This window comes from Leptopilina heterotoma, unplaced genomic scaffold (assembly GCF_015476425.1).
Source record: "Leptopilina heterotoma isolate Lh14 unplaced genomic scaffold, ASM1547642v1 Lhet_0, whole genome shotgun sequence".
NCBI lineage: Eukaryota > Metazoa > Arthropoda > Insecta > Hymenoptera > Figitidae > Leptopilina > Leptopilina heterotoma.
Genome location: NW_025110811.1, coordinates 85,274 through 102,673, shown reverse-complemented (window position 1 = coordinate 102,673; position 17,400 = coordinate 85,274). Strand labels below are relative to the sequence as shown.

At 21.8% G+C, this 17,400-nt stretch overlaps 1 protein-coding gene across 5 annotated transcripts in view; it reads right to left on the bottom strand.

Moving 5' to 3' along the window:
• The window catches only part of LOC122503188, a 318,272-nt gene extending 301,703 nt beyond the window's left edge, over window positions 1-16,569 (bottom strand). For 2 of the 5 annotated variants that reach the window (XM_043613669.1, XM_043613987.1), the window contains exons 1-2: window positions 16,380-16,569; window positions 16,003-16,112 (exon numbers count right to left, since the gene is read on the bottom strand). The gene's annotated coding sequence lies outside the window, so the exon portion shown is untranslated. Of the gene's footprint in view, window positions 1-3,339; window positions 3,472-11,231; window positions 11,381-11,413; window positions 11,682-16,002; window positions 16,113-16,379 lie in introns of those variants that run through there. The other 3 variants (XM_043613735.1, XM_043613795.1, XM_043613864.1) reach the window with 3 other exon arrangements.
• Window positions 16,570-17,400: the final 831 nt, after the last annotated feature.

Below are 17,400 nucleotides of genomic sequence, written 5' to 3'. Positions count from 1 at the left end.
TTGACTGCGAGCTCTATACAAACTTTTTTTTTATATTATAATATTATCTATGCAACAAATTACAAAATCACGGGAAGAAAAATACAAGTGCAAAAAACATGTAAATAATGCAATTTTTTTTTTTTTTTTTTAAATTTAATTCATATTTCTAAAATAAATATTAAAATTTATTTTCTATTTATATTATAATATATCCTATCTCAATGAAGAGACTGCAAAGTGCATTTTTTTACTTTCAAATTAATATAAGAATTCCTACTAATTTTTAGTCAATTTTTACTAAAAGTTTAGGAATAGAAAAGAAAGTAAATCACAAAAAATTTATTTTGATTTTCCCTATGACTTCTAGACAAAATTTTGACTTTCCTCAAAAGTTTAAAACTAAGAATTGAGAGAATTTTTTTATATAAATTCAAAAATTTTAATTTTTAACTAAAAATCTTCACTAAGTCAATTATTTTTAATAATTTTTCAATTAAATATTTTAAAAGCTTCAATTATTCTTCAAAATATAAAAAGTGTAAAAATTCAAAAATTTCAATTTGCAATACTAAAAATTTTTCATAATTTTTACATAAGTTAATTTTGTTTAATAATTTTTCTATTAAATATTTAAAAAAAACTTCAATTATCTTTCAAAAAAATTGAATTAGACTATTTCTTTACTAACTTTCTTCAACGTTTTTAAACTAAAATTTTTAAATTTAAATTTTATTTTTTTATTTTTTTTTTAATTTTAATTTTAAATTTATTATTTTTAAAAATTGCAACTCTTCATTCATTCAAAATTCATTATTTTCTTAAATTCCTAACTTCCTAACATATATTTTTCAAATTATAAATATATTTAAAATTTTAAATTATAATTTAAAAAAATTTTTAATAAAACTAATCGAAACCAATAATTTTTAAAAATTATTATTTAAACATTTATTTTTCTAAAAAAATTAAATTTAAAACGTTTTTAAAATTCATTTATTTTTAAAAATTACGACTATAATTATGAAATTAATAATTTCTGTAAACTTTTTCACTAAATCAATTATTTTTAATAATTTTTAAGTAAGATCTTCGAAAATTTGATCATTCTACAAAATTTGAATAAAATTGTTTACAATATTCAATTATTATCAATATAATTTTACAAAATTTCAATTCCAAACATTTTTTATCTAAACATTTTAAAATTGAATTAATTTTAAAAAGTTTGAACTAAATTTAATCTAAATTAATAATTTTTTTAAAACAAATATTTAAATATTTATTTCTCTATACAAAAATTTGAATTTAAAAAGTTTATGAAATTCAATTATTTATAAAAATTGCAAATAAAATTCTTCAGAAAGTCTAAATTTTTCTAAATTTTTTCACTAAATCTATTGTTTTTTTAATCATTTTGAGTAAATTCTTTGAAAATTTTACAAAATTTGAATAAAAATCTTCAAAATATTCAATTATTAGCAAATAATTTTACAAAATTTTATTTCCAAACATTTTTCATTTAAACATATTAAAATTGAATTAATTTTAAAAAGTTTAAACTAAATTTAATCTAAGTTAATAATTTTTTTTAAAACAAATATTTAAATATTTATTTTTCAATACAAAAATTTGATTTTAAAACGTTTATTACTCTTCACTAAATTTATTATTTTTAACAATTTTGACAAAGTACGTCTAGAATTTAATAAATCAAAAATAAAAATTCAATTATAAAATAGTCTAAAATTCAATTACTGACAGAATAAGAAAAATGTTTTAAAATTTCTTTTTCCAATTCACGTTGATTTCAAAGTTTTTAAGGTTGACAAAAAAGTTCAAGGAGAAATTAAGGTATCCAGGATTTTCCAAGGACATAACACATAATGTACAGAATATTTTCGTACCATTTCTAGAAATTTGATATTTTTCCGCATAAAAGTAGTTCTTTTGATAAAATTTCCTAACTTTTTCCTGACTTTTTTCTTATCAGAGTGAAAAAAAAAATGTTAAATAATTTTCTTCAATTTTCGTCGCTTTTATATATATAGTCTATATATACATATATGGTTCGCCAAAGAAGAAAAGACCTTTTTTCGTGAAGAAGAAAGGCCTCGCATCTTTTCTTCTGTGCCACGTAGAAGGATTGCAATAGAATGTCTCTCATAAAATCGAAAATAAAGGAACGTCTTTCGCAATTTTCCGTCATTATTTATAGAGGGTAAACTTATTGTCAAGGCGAGATTCATTTTTTCCTTCTTCTTTCCTTTTTCTTTTCTTTTTAAGGCGACCTTTGATATTTTTTAGCTTAAATGCATAAAACCGAATTTCACTTACTTTAAATTTTACTCAACTTTTATATTTGATTTCTTAAAATTTGTCTGAAATTTAATTTCCAGAATTGTTTATTTATTTATTTATTAAATAATTAATTTAACATATATACGGTTGAAGCAATAACTTTAAGTTATTTATATTTTAATAAATCGACATTTTAACCAGGGAGGTCGATTATGATATTTCATTTTTACTTTGACTTTCATTTTCACTTTCACTTAGAAAGATTTTTTCTTCATTTTCATTTTCACTTTCATTTTCCCAGATTTCTATTTTCACTTTTCTCAATTTTCTTTTTAGTTTCATTTTCACTGTCGCTTTTACTTTCCCCTTATTTTTCACTTTATTAATTTTCATTTTCGCTTTCATTTTCACTTTGATAGGTTCTTTTTTAAACTTTCACTTAACAGATTTTTATTTTCAGTTTCAATCAAAATGAAAGTGAAAGTAAAAATTTATTAAAGTGAAAATGAAAATGAAAGTGGAAGCAAAAATTTGTCAAAGTAAAAATAAAAAATTAAAGTAAAAGTAATTTTTACTTTTTATCTTTTTTTTTTGGCAAATTTTTTGTCAAAGTGAAAATGAAAATGAAAGTGAAAGTAAAAATTTATTAAAAAGAAAATGAAAGTGAAAATAAAAATCTATCAAAGGGAAAGTAAAAATAAAAATTTACCAAACTGAAAGTGAAACTGAAAGTAAAAGTAAAAATGAAAGTGAAAATAAAATTCTGTCACAGTGAAAGTGAAAGTAAAAATAAAACTACATAATCGATGTATTTAGGAAAAAAAATTTAGAAGAAATTATGAACAAAAATTAGAAAAAATTATAAGAAAAGAACATTTATTGAAAAAAATGTTTTTCCAATTTAAAGGAGAAAGTTATTATTACAGCTAATGAGAATGATTTTAATAAAGTAATTATTGTAGGACGACATTAAAATAGGAGCGGATGCAGCATCTTTTCTAAAACCCACAATCGTTTCATAAGAATCGTGCATCAATACATCGCGAAGACGCCACTCACCTGAACGTTACACTGATATTGCACAATTTAAAATATTCCTGACGTAATTCTTCTATCACACACATTCAATACGTATCACCAATTTGCACACATAATTACTGACCATAATTTATGCATCTTGCGAACTATACACTGAACAGTAATAAAATGTCATTGAAAAACAATTTAAGGGGACTTTCTGGTTTAGAATTTCAAAAAAATCGATTTTTTTTTTTTGCTTAAAAATGTTCCTTAGTATCATAGAATTACTGTCCCAAAACGATTTTTAAAAAATATGTACAAAAACAAAAGTTATAACAATATTTATGACGGTATGTATTTCAACAACAATCTACAGTTATCTTATTTACATATTTGGTGTTCCTCTTTTATTGATATTAGCTTGAAACATGTTACTCGAGGGTTTTTGGGGTCGCTGATTACGAATTTGATGTCAGTTTTTGAAAATACAAAATGGCGGATCCAATATGGCGGACGAAAAAATAAAAATTCAACCGGATTTGCTTAAAACTTGTTACTCGGGGGTTTTTGGGGTCACTGATTACGAATTTGATGTCAGTTTTTGAAAATACAAAATGGCGGATCTAATATGGCGGACAAAGATTAAGAAATTAATTAAATTTAGTTGAAAATGGTTACTTGTGGCCTTTCGAGATTGCTAGTTATGAATATAGGCACAAAACATTAACGTTCTAGTTTTAAGCAAATCCGGTTGAATTTTTATTTTTTCGTCCGCCATATTAGATCCGCCATTTTGTATTTTCAAAAACTGACATCAAATTCGTAATCAGCGACCCCAAAAACCCCCGAGTAGCAAGTTTTAAGCAAATCCGGTTGAATTTTTATTTTTTTCGTCCGCCATATTGGATCCGCCATTTTGGATTTTCCAAAACGGACATCAAATTCGTAATCAGCGACCCCAAAAACAGCGGGATACGAAGTTCTGTTGTAATAAAAAGTTGTTTGATATTCATGACTCAGTGAATTATGTTATGAAAACTTTAAACGCGTTTTTCTCGAAAACTCATTTTTCAAACTGGTACAGAGCTTTTCTCGAAATCTACCGAACCGATTTTGAAATCCCAAAAATTTTTCGATTCTTTATTTAAAAAACTGGTGCCTAAACCTCTAAAAACTCATATTTCTACCGCCTGTGTTTTTATATGGAGGTAAATTGACCCAAAAACACGGCGTTTTTGCGAGTTTTTGAGAAAAATGTACATATAAAATAAAAAAACCTTTAAAAAAATCGTTTTTGAGGTTTAGGCACAAGAATAAATCCTTATGAAGAGATTCCCGTTTGGAACTTGAATTTATGTATTACAGGTTGCCCGGAATCTAACGTACCAAAAAAAAGGTATCTTTTGGAAGACGCCACCTACAGCTATGAAATTGAACTAAATACACTCAAACATATTTTTTAAATTTTCTCTACGCAATGTGCTACAATGTCCAAAAATAGTTTTTACAATTTCTTTAATACTGTTCTTACAATAAAAGTTTTAAAACCTTCCATTTTTGTCAATTCTAAACCAGAAAGTCCCCTTAACAAACAAAAAACGAATTTAATTTTAAACTATAATATAAAAATTTTCCATTACTCTTTGGCATTTATTTCCAACTACCAAAATATTAAATAAAGACTTAAATGGGAAAAAAATTCAATTTTTAAAATTTGGTCCAGTTTTCTGCTAAATTTCAACATAATGTATTAATTAATTGTTTATTTATGAAGAATAGGAAGAAAATAGTTTGAATTTTCGAAAAAGCCCACAATTTTCTTTTTTTCACAAAAAACTGTCCACAAACTGTGCAAAGTGCCATTTTTGTCAAAATTCAAGGCCAAAAAAAAATCCATGAAGACGCCACGCTAAATTTAAAAATATAGCGTTAATGAATTGTTTAAATAGTGTTGCAGAATAAAAAGAAAATAGTAAGAACTTTCGAAAATGCCTACAAATTAAATTTTTTTTCCAAAAAACGGTGAAAAACAGTGCAAAGTGCCATTTTTGTCAAAATGCAAAACCAAAAAATTTTATGAAGACCACGCTAAATTTTAAAATGGTTTTTAATTTTAATGTCACTAAAATCTGTCAGAAATGCCTACAAATTAAATTTTTTTCCAAAAACGGTGAAAAACAGTGCAAAGTGCCATTTTTTGTCAAAATGCAAAACCAGAAAATTTTATGAAGACCACGTTAAATTTTTAAATGGTTTTTAATGCATTATTTATTTAGAGATGCAGAGTAAAAAATAAATAGTCAAGATTTTCGGAACCGCTCAAAATTTTAATCTTTAAAAAAAAAAAAAACGTTCCAGAAGTGTGCAAAGTGCCATTTTTGTCAAATTTCAAGGCTTACACCATGAAGACCACGCGAATTTTCAAAATAATGTATTAATGAATTGTTTAATTCGTATATGCAGAATAAAAAGAAAATAGTAAGAATTTTCGGAAATGTCTACGATGTAAATTATTTTTTTCCCCATAATGTATTAATTAATTGTTTATTTATGAAGAATAGGAAGAAAATAGTTTGAATTTTCGAAAACGCCCACAATTTTCTTTTTTTTCACAAAAAACTGTCCAAAACTGTGCAAAGTGCCATTTTTGTCAAAATTCAAAGCCAAAAAGCTTCATGAAGACAACGCTAAATTTCAAAATAATACATTCATGAATTTTTTAATTAGTGATGCAGAATAGAAAGAATGTAGTCAAGATATTCGCAAACGCAAAAAATTTTTATTTTTTTTCCAAAAACTGTCCAAAACTGAACAAAGTGCCATTTTTGTCAAACTTCAGAGACAAAATAATGTATTAATGAATTGCTTAATTAGTGATGCAGAATAGAAAGAAAATAGTGGGAATTTTCGGAAACGCCTTAATTTTAATATTTTCTCAAAAAAATGTCGAAAGTTATCAAAAGTGACATTTTTGTCAAACTTCAAAGCCGAAAGACTTCATGAAGACTACGCTAAATTTCAAAATAATGCATTAATGAATTGTTTAATTAGTGATTCAGAATAGGAAAAAAATAGTTAATATTGTCGGAAACGCCCACAATTTTAATCTTTTCGAAAACTGTGCAAAGTGCCATTTTTTTCAAACTTCAAGGCTAAAAAACTCCATGAAGACAACGCAAATTTTCAAAATAATGCATTAATAATTTGTTTATTTAATGATACTCTTCAAGTACATACAAATCTTGACTTTTTTTTCAAAATTATTATTTATAACCTCTAAACTAAAAATTTCAAAATCATTTACATAAGATTTAAAAAAAAATTAACATCAAATATCAACGTTAAGAAACAAGGAAATTTTTCAAAAAAAATTAATTTTTTTAAAAAACAGATTTGACGTAGTCAAAAGTTAGCACTTCGTGGAGAATCATTCATAATATAGATACCGCTATAAGTAACATAATAAAAGGAAGATTTAACTGCAATTCAAGTTTCTATAACGTGAAAGTTATTTGTGTATGTGTTTGTGTGACTTTTAAAAAGAACGCACGCAGAATTGTTCAAGAGGATATTTGCTTGCGTGTGGCAAGGACGTGATGCATTCCATAGTCGTCCCTTTACAGTTCTACAGGGTTAAAGGTGTTGGAATAAAACTGACATAGGAGAGGGAGGCTTGAAACATAATGTTATGCAGGTCGCGTTTTACCTCTGTTCACAAGGGAACCACGAGAGTAAACTTAAGTGAGGAGTGAGGATTTCCTCTTTTCTGCAACTTTTTTTCTCTTTTTTTTCTTATTTTTTTATTTTTCAAACGCAAACAAACAAAAAGTGCCCAATGAATTTTAAGCATGAATCAAATTACAAAAAAAATAGGTCAAAAATTTTCCCTCAAAAAAAAAAAAGAAAGTGAATTATCTTAAAATATTTCCCTCACAATTTGAAATTTTTTTTTAACTAATTATTTTCAAGGATTCAAGTTATATAATCTCTTTGTAAAAATTAATTGTTTGCTTTTTTCAATTATTTTCCATATAACACGAGATTTCAATTCTTGACATTTTCAATTAAATGGATTAAATGGATTCTTAAAAAAACTATTTTAATAATAACAATAATGATAATAATAACAATAATTATAATAATAACAATAATTATAATAATAACAATAATGATAATAATAATAATAATAAATAAAATCTTAAATAAATATTCAAAACTAAAAGAATTTTTCTAATAAATGCTCAAGAAAAAATATGGGTTTTAATATTCAGAAAAAAAATGTAAGTCAACAAAGAAATCAATTAAAATTTAATACCTATTTGTTAATGAAAATAGTGCTGATGTCCGTTTTTAAAAATGTCACGCACTTCAATCTCATTAAAAAAAGAGGATTAAAAGAACGATTTTTTTTAATGAAAAATATTTCAATTTTTTTATTTTAAGATATTTTTATAATATATAATTTTTGTCTAATTTGCGTCAAAAGGAAAAAATTTACTCAGTACTGATTTGCAAAACGTACAACACTGCATTCTTTGCCTTCGTTCTTCCATCTGTGTTACTTTTATGCATGTGAATGACACCAAGTTACATCACGCGCGGCCTTGACGCTACACTCTTTTTTCTTCTATACATCACTAATTGTAAGATTTTTGAAAAAAATGAATAAAATTTTTAATTCATTAATAATTGTTCAATTATATTTTTTATTACGTATTTGAACAATAAACGATATTAATACGGAAACGGTATGGTAATATCAGTTAATATTTACTAATACAATAAAAATAATAATAATAATAATAATAATAATAATAATAATAATAATAATAGTAATAATTAAATTAAAAGAAAATTATCAATCTTCCAAGTCAAATAAAAATAACAACAACTTTTTATTTCTATTTGACTTTTGGAAGATTGATAATTTCCTTTTAATTTAATTATTTAATTTTTACCAAGTGATAAATTCATGTAAATAAATAATAGTAATAATAATAGTAATGATAATAATAACAACAGTAATAATTTTTGTAGGTATAAACCACAAAATAAAAAAACTATAAAAATTTTCACTATTTATTCAAATAGAACTTATTTAAATTCTTTCAAAATTTTCATAAGAGATTTGAAACATAATTTTTGTTGGAGGAAACAGAAATTAAATTATTCTCGTAATAACATTTTGATTACAAAAAAGTTTTTCAGAAATAAAATGGCTAATTTCTCCACTTGAGAACGCCAAGGTCACCACCAGATGGTAGTAAAAATTCTAAGAATGAACTGAACTGCCACCTAGCGGTGACCTTGGCGTTCGCAGGTGGAAAATACCATCTCCATATAAATAATTTGTTAATTCTTTTACAGCATTTTTTTCTTAAATTCAAATATGTTTTAAAAATTAAATTTCTTTACTAAAAATTAATTTAAGTATTTGCAGAAATAAAAAAAATCAAAATATATTATTTTCTCTCATTCATTTATTTATTTACTAATTTAACAAAAATCGTGATTGTAATTTAAAAGTTTTAAATTTCAAAAAAAAAAAATTCAAGCAGAATTTTAAGTTTTAAAGCTTCAAAAAAAAAAAAAAAAGCTTTTTCGAAATTTAACTGCTAGTAATTATAGTATTTTTCATAGAAAAATTTGTCTTGATAAAAATAATTTCGAGAAGAAAGTTCTAATTTTGAAGAGAATGGAAATTGTTTTATCAACATTTAAAATAATTTACATACTTAAACGCTTATATTTATAAGATTCATCCGCCTTTCAAAGTTTACGGTATTCAAGATTCCAGGACTGGTTTTGATGACTCCCTAAATAAAAATAACAACTAACCAGATTAACGGGACAAATTTTCGACAAAATTTCCTAAATTTCAAATTATTTGCCCAAGGTCATCGAAAATATATTCATTTCTCATTTTATTAGGCTATTTACTTCAACGCCTTTTTTCTTTCATCAAACAAATATTAAGAGTCGCTTAATAAATATTAAACCGGCGATGCAAAAATTATTTCAATTTTTTACCAAAATTTTCCATGACAACATCGAATCATTTCTTATAAAACTAAATCATATTTATTATTAATATTATGATTATTATTATTATTATTATTATTATTATTATTATTATTATTATTATTATTATTATTATTATTATTATTATTATTATTATTATTATTATTATTATTATTATTATTATTATTATTATTATTATTATTATTATTATTATTATTATTATTATTATTATTATTATTATTATTATTATTATTATTATTATTATTATTATTATTATTATTATTATTATTATTATTATTATTATTATTATTATATTATTATTATTATTATTATTATTATTATTATTATTATTATTATTATTATTATTATTATTATTATTATTATTATTATTATTATTATTATTATTATTATTATTATTATTATTATTATTATTATTATTATTATTATTATTATTATTATTATTATTATTATTATTTATTAATTTAAGTTTCATATGGAAAAATTTCATAGAGAGAGAAGCGAAATGAAAGAAAATAATTATAAAATTGTTTAACTAAAACAGTTGAAAATATTTACAGTTTATATTGTACCGGAAGTTTCGAGTAAAAATTGTTCTCCAAGTGTAACAATTTATCACGTACAATCGCGGTATATATTGCCAGTTGATTTTCACGCGTTTCTTTCGACCCATTTACCCAAACGCACGTGCATTCAATTCTTTTAAATTTTCAAAATTGAGTTTCTTATATATATTTTATATAAATATATATATGTACAATCTCGTTTCTCTTTAAATGACATTCTAGATCATCGAAGCATTTTTATTCGCTTCGATGCATCAGAATTCAACATATATTATAGTCGACGTATTTCTTACAGTAATAAAATAATATGTTACATATAATATAATATAATATAATATAATATAATATAATATAATATAATATAATATAATATAATATAATATAATATAATATAATATAATATAATATAATATAATATAATATAATTATTGTTATTACTGTTATTATATTATTGTTATTATTATTATTATCATTGTCATTATCATTATTATTATATAATAAATAAATAATATACTCTCTAAATTGGAATTAGTAAAAATGTTTACTAATTTCAATTAGTAACTAACTTTTTGCTTTTGAGTTAGTAAAATTTACTAATAAATAAATAAATTTACTAATAAATTTTACTGTAATAAATAGTAATTTCTACTAATTTATTAGTAAAATTAAAATGTTTACTAATTTCAATTAGTGACTAACTTTTTGCTTTTAAATTAGTAAAATTTACTAATAAATAAATAAATAAATATATTTATTAATTTAAATTTAAAAAGTCAGTAATAAATACTAATTTCTACTAATTTATTAGTAAAACTTACTAATTCAAAAACAAAAATTTCAGTCACTAATTAAAATTAGTCAAATTTTTACTAATTCAAATTTAGAGAGTATAATATGAAAAATAAATAAAATAATAATAACAACGAAATGAACAAAAAGAAAATAGTGAAATAAGAAAGTAGAAAATAAATTCAAAAGATAAAATATAGTAATTATAAAACGGAAAATAATGAACTAAAAAATAGTTTTTAAACGCACTGGGTAAAAAACGCTTTTGGAAATTGTCCAATATCGTAAATATTGAATGTAAATAATAATAACAAAAAAACAATTAAATCCCATCGAATACTGAAAATGGAAATATAATGACAAGATAATCGGAACGTGTGATCAGGAGCAACACACATTTATATATACATATATACATGTTTGTTAAATGAAAATGCCTTGCGCATAGAAAAATAAACTGATTTCGTAATTTCATTTGATAGTTGGAAAATAATTAGCAATGAATCATATTTCTTTTAATATCCACAAACAATTTACCTATATAAACTCAAATAGAAAATTTCCTCTCTAAATCCCAGAGAATTCCACATAAATATACAAAAACTATAATAATAATTATATAATTGTCAATCAAGTAACTTTATGAATATTTTTAGAAGAAAAAAAATAACGACATTTTACTATAATTCATAAATGAAACTAATTAAATCACAACTCACTTCTATTTATAATATACAACATAAATATCACACTTGGAATATATTTTCGTTTTCTATATATTCAAAACAAGAAAGAAAGAATTTTTAAAGCGAAAAACGAGGATTTTTTTTAAATTTGCGAAAAAAAATAATTTAGTTATTTTAGAAATGGGAGTTTTTATTGATGAATAAACTGAATAATTTTGAATGAATTTCGAGAAACGTGTTTAAATGATGAGCCGCCAAACTGCCGCACGTCGCTAAGCAGCATCTATACTGTCACTCGGGCCCCGTTGTGGGACTTACGGCAGGTGCCAGGAGAGACACTACGCGGACAGGTGCCCTTGCATTTTTTTACATTGATAATTTGCAAAATTGGTTATTAACTCAAGAACGTTTTTCAATGTTCAGAGAAAGCGATTTTTCAAGGGAAAATGTCGAAAATTGCAAAAATAGTGGGAAAATAATGAAAAAAAAATTTTGCAAATATTTTTGCACGACAAAAAAAATTTTGTTTTTACAATTTGCTGCTATTTGGGTATTTTTTTTTATTTGGTACACTAAAAGCTACTTTTTTCCATGTTTGACAATTTACACTATTTTAAATTCGCTAACAGTTGAAATAAAAAAATTATTTTTAAAAATTTCAATAAAATTATTGGAAAAAATTCAAAAAATTTTAATAAAATTCTAAAACTATTCAATTATTTTGACAAATTTTTCCTAATTCAATGATTTTTAATATCTATTTTAGTAAAAAATTTACCAAAATAATTGAATAGTTTAAAAAAAATGTTTATAAAATTCTTCGCAAAGATTCAATTATTTTCATAAATAAAAAATTTTTCACAGGGCAGGGTTGCCACAAAAAATTAATTTTGTTTTCCCTGATTAACTAACTTTTCCCTGATTTCCAGACAAAATTTTGACTTTTTCCCTGACCCTAAAAAATAATCTGATTCACTCTAAAAATTATTAAATACTCAAAAAAAAATTAGATACATTTACTTACAAATTTCTTTAATTTTAAAATTATTCGCAAACATCAATAACTATATATTTTTGAATAAATATTTAATTTTTAAAATTCAACAACTTATGAGAATATTATTATAAAACATGAAAAAAAACATGAAAATTAAATTATTTACAAAAATTATAATAAAATTCGTTGCAAGAATTGAATTATTTTCATAAATAATAAAATAATTATCATAAACAATTTTATCAACATAATTGAATTATTTCGAGGAATTTAAAAAAAAATTTCCAGAATAATTTAATCTTTCGAGGAATTCGATTCAAATTGTATTAAAAATAATTGAAATTCTATGATGAGTTTTATTATTCATGAAAATAACTGAATTTTTGTAAAAAATGTTATTATTTATAAAAATAACTGAAGTATTGCGAAGAAATTTATAAAAAATTTGTAAATAGTTGAATTCCTGTGAAATTTAGATTATTTATGAAAAATAAAATTATTTTTATAAATAATAAAATTCTTCGCAAGAATGCAATTATTTTAAAAACTTTTTAAAGTTCGGTGACAAAAATTCAATTATTTTAAAAAATAAAAAATGTTCACAGGAATTCAATTATTTAAAACAGAATTTTCCTAATATTTTTCGAAAAAAATCATTTATTTAAATAAGTTTTTATAAAATTATTTCTAGGAATTATATAAATAATAAAATTCTTCTCAGGAATTCAATTATTTTTAAAAATTTTAATCATAATCGTTGTAAGAATTCAATTACTTTTTTAAAATTTTAATAATAATCGTTGCAAGAATTCAATTATTTTTAATACAATTTTAAATGAATTCGGAGAATAATGCAACTATTCTTAAAAATTTTAATAAAATTCTTTGAAAGAATTCAATTATTTTAAAAAATTTTAATGATATTCTTTATTTAATAATTGAATTGTTTTCAATATAATTTTAATTAAACGTTTTGAAAAAATTCAATTATTTTCATAAATAATATACAATTTTCAAAGAAATTCAATTATTTAAAACAAAATTTTCTTTATATTTTTTGATAAAAATCATATCTTTAAAAAGATTTTTTAAAATTCTTCTCAAGAATGCAATTATTTCAAAAACATTATTAAATATCGGTGACAAAAATTCAATTATTTTCATAAATAATAAAATTCATCGCAGGATTTCAATAATTTTTAATATAATTTCAAATTAATTTCGCTAAAAACGCAACTAATCTTAAAAATTTGAATAAAATTCTTCGAAAAAATTCAATTACTTAAACAAATGTTTATAAAATTCATCGAAAACATTCAATTATTTTCATAAATAAAAGAATTTTTACAGTCAATTCAATTATTTAAAACAGAATTTTCCTAATACTTTTTGAAAAAAACCAATTATTTAAATAGATTTTTATAAAATTCTTCGCAAAAATTCAATTCTTTTTATAAATAATAAAATTCTTCTCAGGAATTCAATTATTTTTAAAAATTTTCAAAATAATAATCGTTGCAAGAATTCAATTATTTTTATTAATAATAAAATTCTTCTCAGTAATTCAATTATTTAAAAAAATTTTTAGAACAATAATCTCTGCAAGAATTCATTTATTTTTATAAATATTAAAACTCATCGCAGGATTTTAATTATTTTGAATAGAATTTTAAATTAATTCCCCTATAAACGCAATTATTTTTAAAAATTTGAATAAAATTCTTCGAAAAAATCCAATTATTTAAAGAAATTTGATATTATTTGTTTCTTATAGAGTGTAATAATTATTTTCAATTCATTTTCAATTACATTTCTTGAATGGATTTAATTATTATCAAAAATTTTAATGCAATTCTTCGTAAAAATTCAATTATTTTAAAAATTGTTGATAAAGTTCTTTATGAGAATTAAAATTTAATAAATATTCAATTATTCAATAAATTATTTATTTTTGTATTTAAATAATTGAATTCTCGTAGAGCTTTCCAATGATAATTGATTTAGAATTGAATAAAATAAAATTATTAAAGTTTTGAATAATTTGTTTATAAATTTCAAGCAAAAAATGATTGAATTTTGAAAGAATTACTTCTGTAATTTTTAGAAATAGTTCAATTTCAAAAATGTGTTACATTAAAATCAATTGAAATATTTTATTTCCTGTGGACAAAATAAATAGGTATTTAAATATTTATTTAAAAAAATTAATCTATTTTTGAATGTAATTATGAAATTATAAAAAAATTGATTTAATTTTTCTATAGCTACTTTTTTACTATTCTTTTTCTGTCTTTAAGCTACTTTTTGCTACTTTTTTAATATTAATTATCGAGTACGAAGCCTGAGTATATTTTTCATGTATTTTATTCTTAAAGTTAGAATATAATATTTCTTAAATAAGAAACAGTTATTAAATTCAGAAATATTCCTGTTTTAAGAAACTTTTTTCTATTTTAATAATATTATATTCTGACTCTAAGAATATAATAATATATAGGAGCCAAGATTCTTAAATTTAGAATTTCGTTTTTTTGGTGAACTATAATTTAAGAGGTGAGAAATAGTACCTACATTCAATGGAAAAAGAATTTCAAAAATTTGTTATATAATAAAAATATTAAAAATGAGTCAACAAATATGTCACCTTCTGAGTCACATAAATGCTAAAAAATTCTTTCTTTACCATTTTTTTCTTTTTTTTATCTTCACGTTAATGTGTATTTTTAATGCGAAAAATATCTCTTAACCTTGTTATAATAGGAGAAAAAAAATACGAGAAAACGTCTTTTTCATTATTTTGAGAAAAAAACCATTTATGTAAATTTAATTAAAAAATATATATACGACAAGAAAAATTTGCTTGCATTTTTTTTTCATTTAAGCAAAATTTCATCATTGTTATTCATTTATTATTGTAAAAAATATTATAAATTAACTAAATTTGATACTTTGAAGTAACTTTTTAAATTTTTGTCAAAACTTCTAGGATTGTCACAATTCCCTGACTAAAAAAATTTCCCTGCAGGAAAAAATGTATATTTTTACAGATAACACATTTTAATAAAAATCATAATAATATAAAGTTGAGAAAAGAAATTTCTTAATGCATTTTACTAATGAATGGATGTTTTAATTTATGTTTAAATAATAGTAAATTAGTATTAATATTTTACGAAGCATATATTCATTACCAAATTTTTACTCTTTATTCTAGAGAAGAAAACACTTATCTGTCTAAATGATTTTTTGTTCAATAACCCAAATTTTTTATTAATAGAAATTTTATTAAATAGAATTTCTATCCAATTTTTATTCAACTGTCTTTCTACTTAGTTGAATTTTTTTAACTTTTAGAATTTTTAATTCACGAAATCTCTAGTGATCCGAAAATTTATTCAAGCTATTTTCAGAGAAACTAGAGAAACAGTTTTAAAATCAACTTCAAAAGCTTATAAATATTAGTTAACGTTAATTTTTTGAGGTTATGTTGCGCACCAGTTAAAGTTTTAATCATTTTAATATGATTTCGATTGTTTCAATTTTTTACTAAAAAGTTTTTACTTTTTAAACACAAAAGTAAAACATAAATGTATAAAAACGATGGACTAGACTTTTTTTTACTTACTGTGAAACATATTTTTGAAAGACTTTTGGAAGTTCTCCGAAATTTCTAGGTTATGTGAAACCCTCCGATATCCGATTATCGCCCAACAGAAACGTCGCACTGATTAAGACCTGAAATAGGTAAACAAATATTTGTCAACAAATTTTTCTCTGAACACAATAGACACTTTTTTCAAAATCTGCCAACACTTTTCTCTTGAATAATAATCAATAAAACGTTATCGCACTACGTAGATATCATCACAAACACAATTGACAATAAATATATTTAGCACTGTTTGTACGACATGCATTTATACTCTATAGGAGATGTGATATTTTTCAGAATATTTTTTCCATACAAAAATAATAAAGAATAAAAAACATAACCTCACTTACATTTGTGGAATTCTTTCCTCTCGTCTTGTCATCCTTGTAATTATTCATCAAACATCACATCACAAAAATCATGTTATAGTCAGTTAGTGGAAAATTATGATTCGTTTTGAAATTGTCGTTAGAATTTTAAAAGGTTTTTGCTGCACAGAGTTGTTGGAACGGTTGGAACAGAAAAAGTAGAATATGACAGTTTCACTGATGTTACGAGACTGAATATATTCGAGATCTGACTTATCAATACGAGCTAGGTAGGTGGTAGGTGGCGCTACAATAATAAAAATCTACTTTACCATATATTGCAGAAAAAAATTTAAAAATTAAATTAAATAAAATTTCAATTATTTTTAACATAATTTAAAATTAATTCCGCTAAAAACGCAATTATTCTTAAAAATTTAAATAAAATTCTTCGTAAAAATTTAATTATTTTAAAAAATGTTGATTATTAAATAGTAAATAATTAAATAATTAAAATAATCTTTCTTTTTAAATATTTTCAATTTTCAAATTAATTTATTGAAAATCATCATTTTTTGCAAAAAATGTTATCAAAAAATTAAATAATAATAGATAATTCCTGCGAAGAATTTTATTACTCAGGAAAATAATTGAATTCTCGAATAAAAAATATGTTAAAATTTTTGATAATTCTAATTAAACTCTTTTTGAAGAATTACTTTGAATTTTTTTTTTAAATAATGGAGTTTTTTTTAAAATTTTAATGAAAAATCTTTAAAATAATTGAATTTTATGAACAATTTCTTTCAATTTCTTTCAGTTTTGAAAATAATCGTGTTTGTTAATAATTTAAATTAAACATTTAATTATTAAATTTTATTTAAATTTTTGAAAATTCTTTTGAAAAATTTTTGTATCGAATTTAGAAAAAAATTGAATTTCTTTTGTGAAATTTTTTTTAAAATAACTGAATTTTTGCAAAGATTTTTATTATTTATAAATATAATTGAATTTTTTCGAAAAAAATAATTAAAGATTTTTATTATTTATAAATATAATTGAA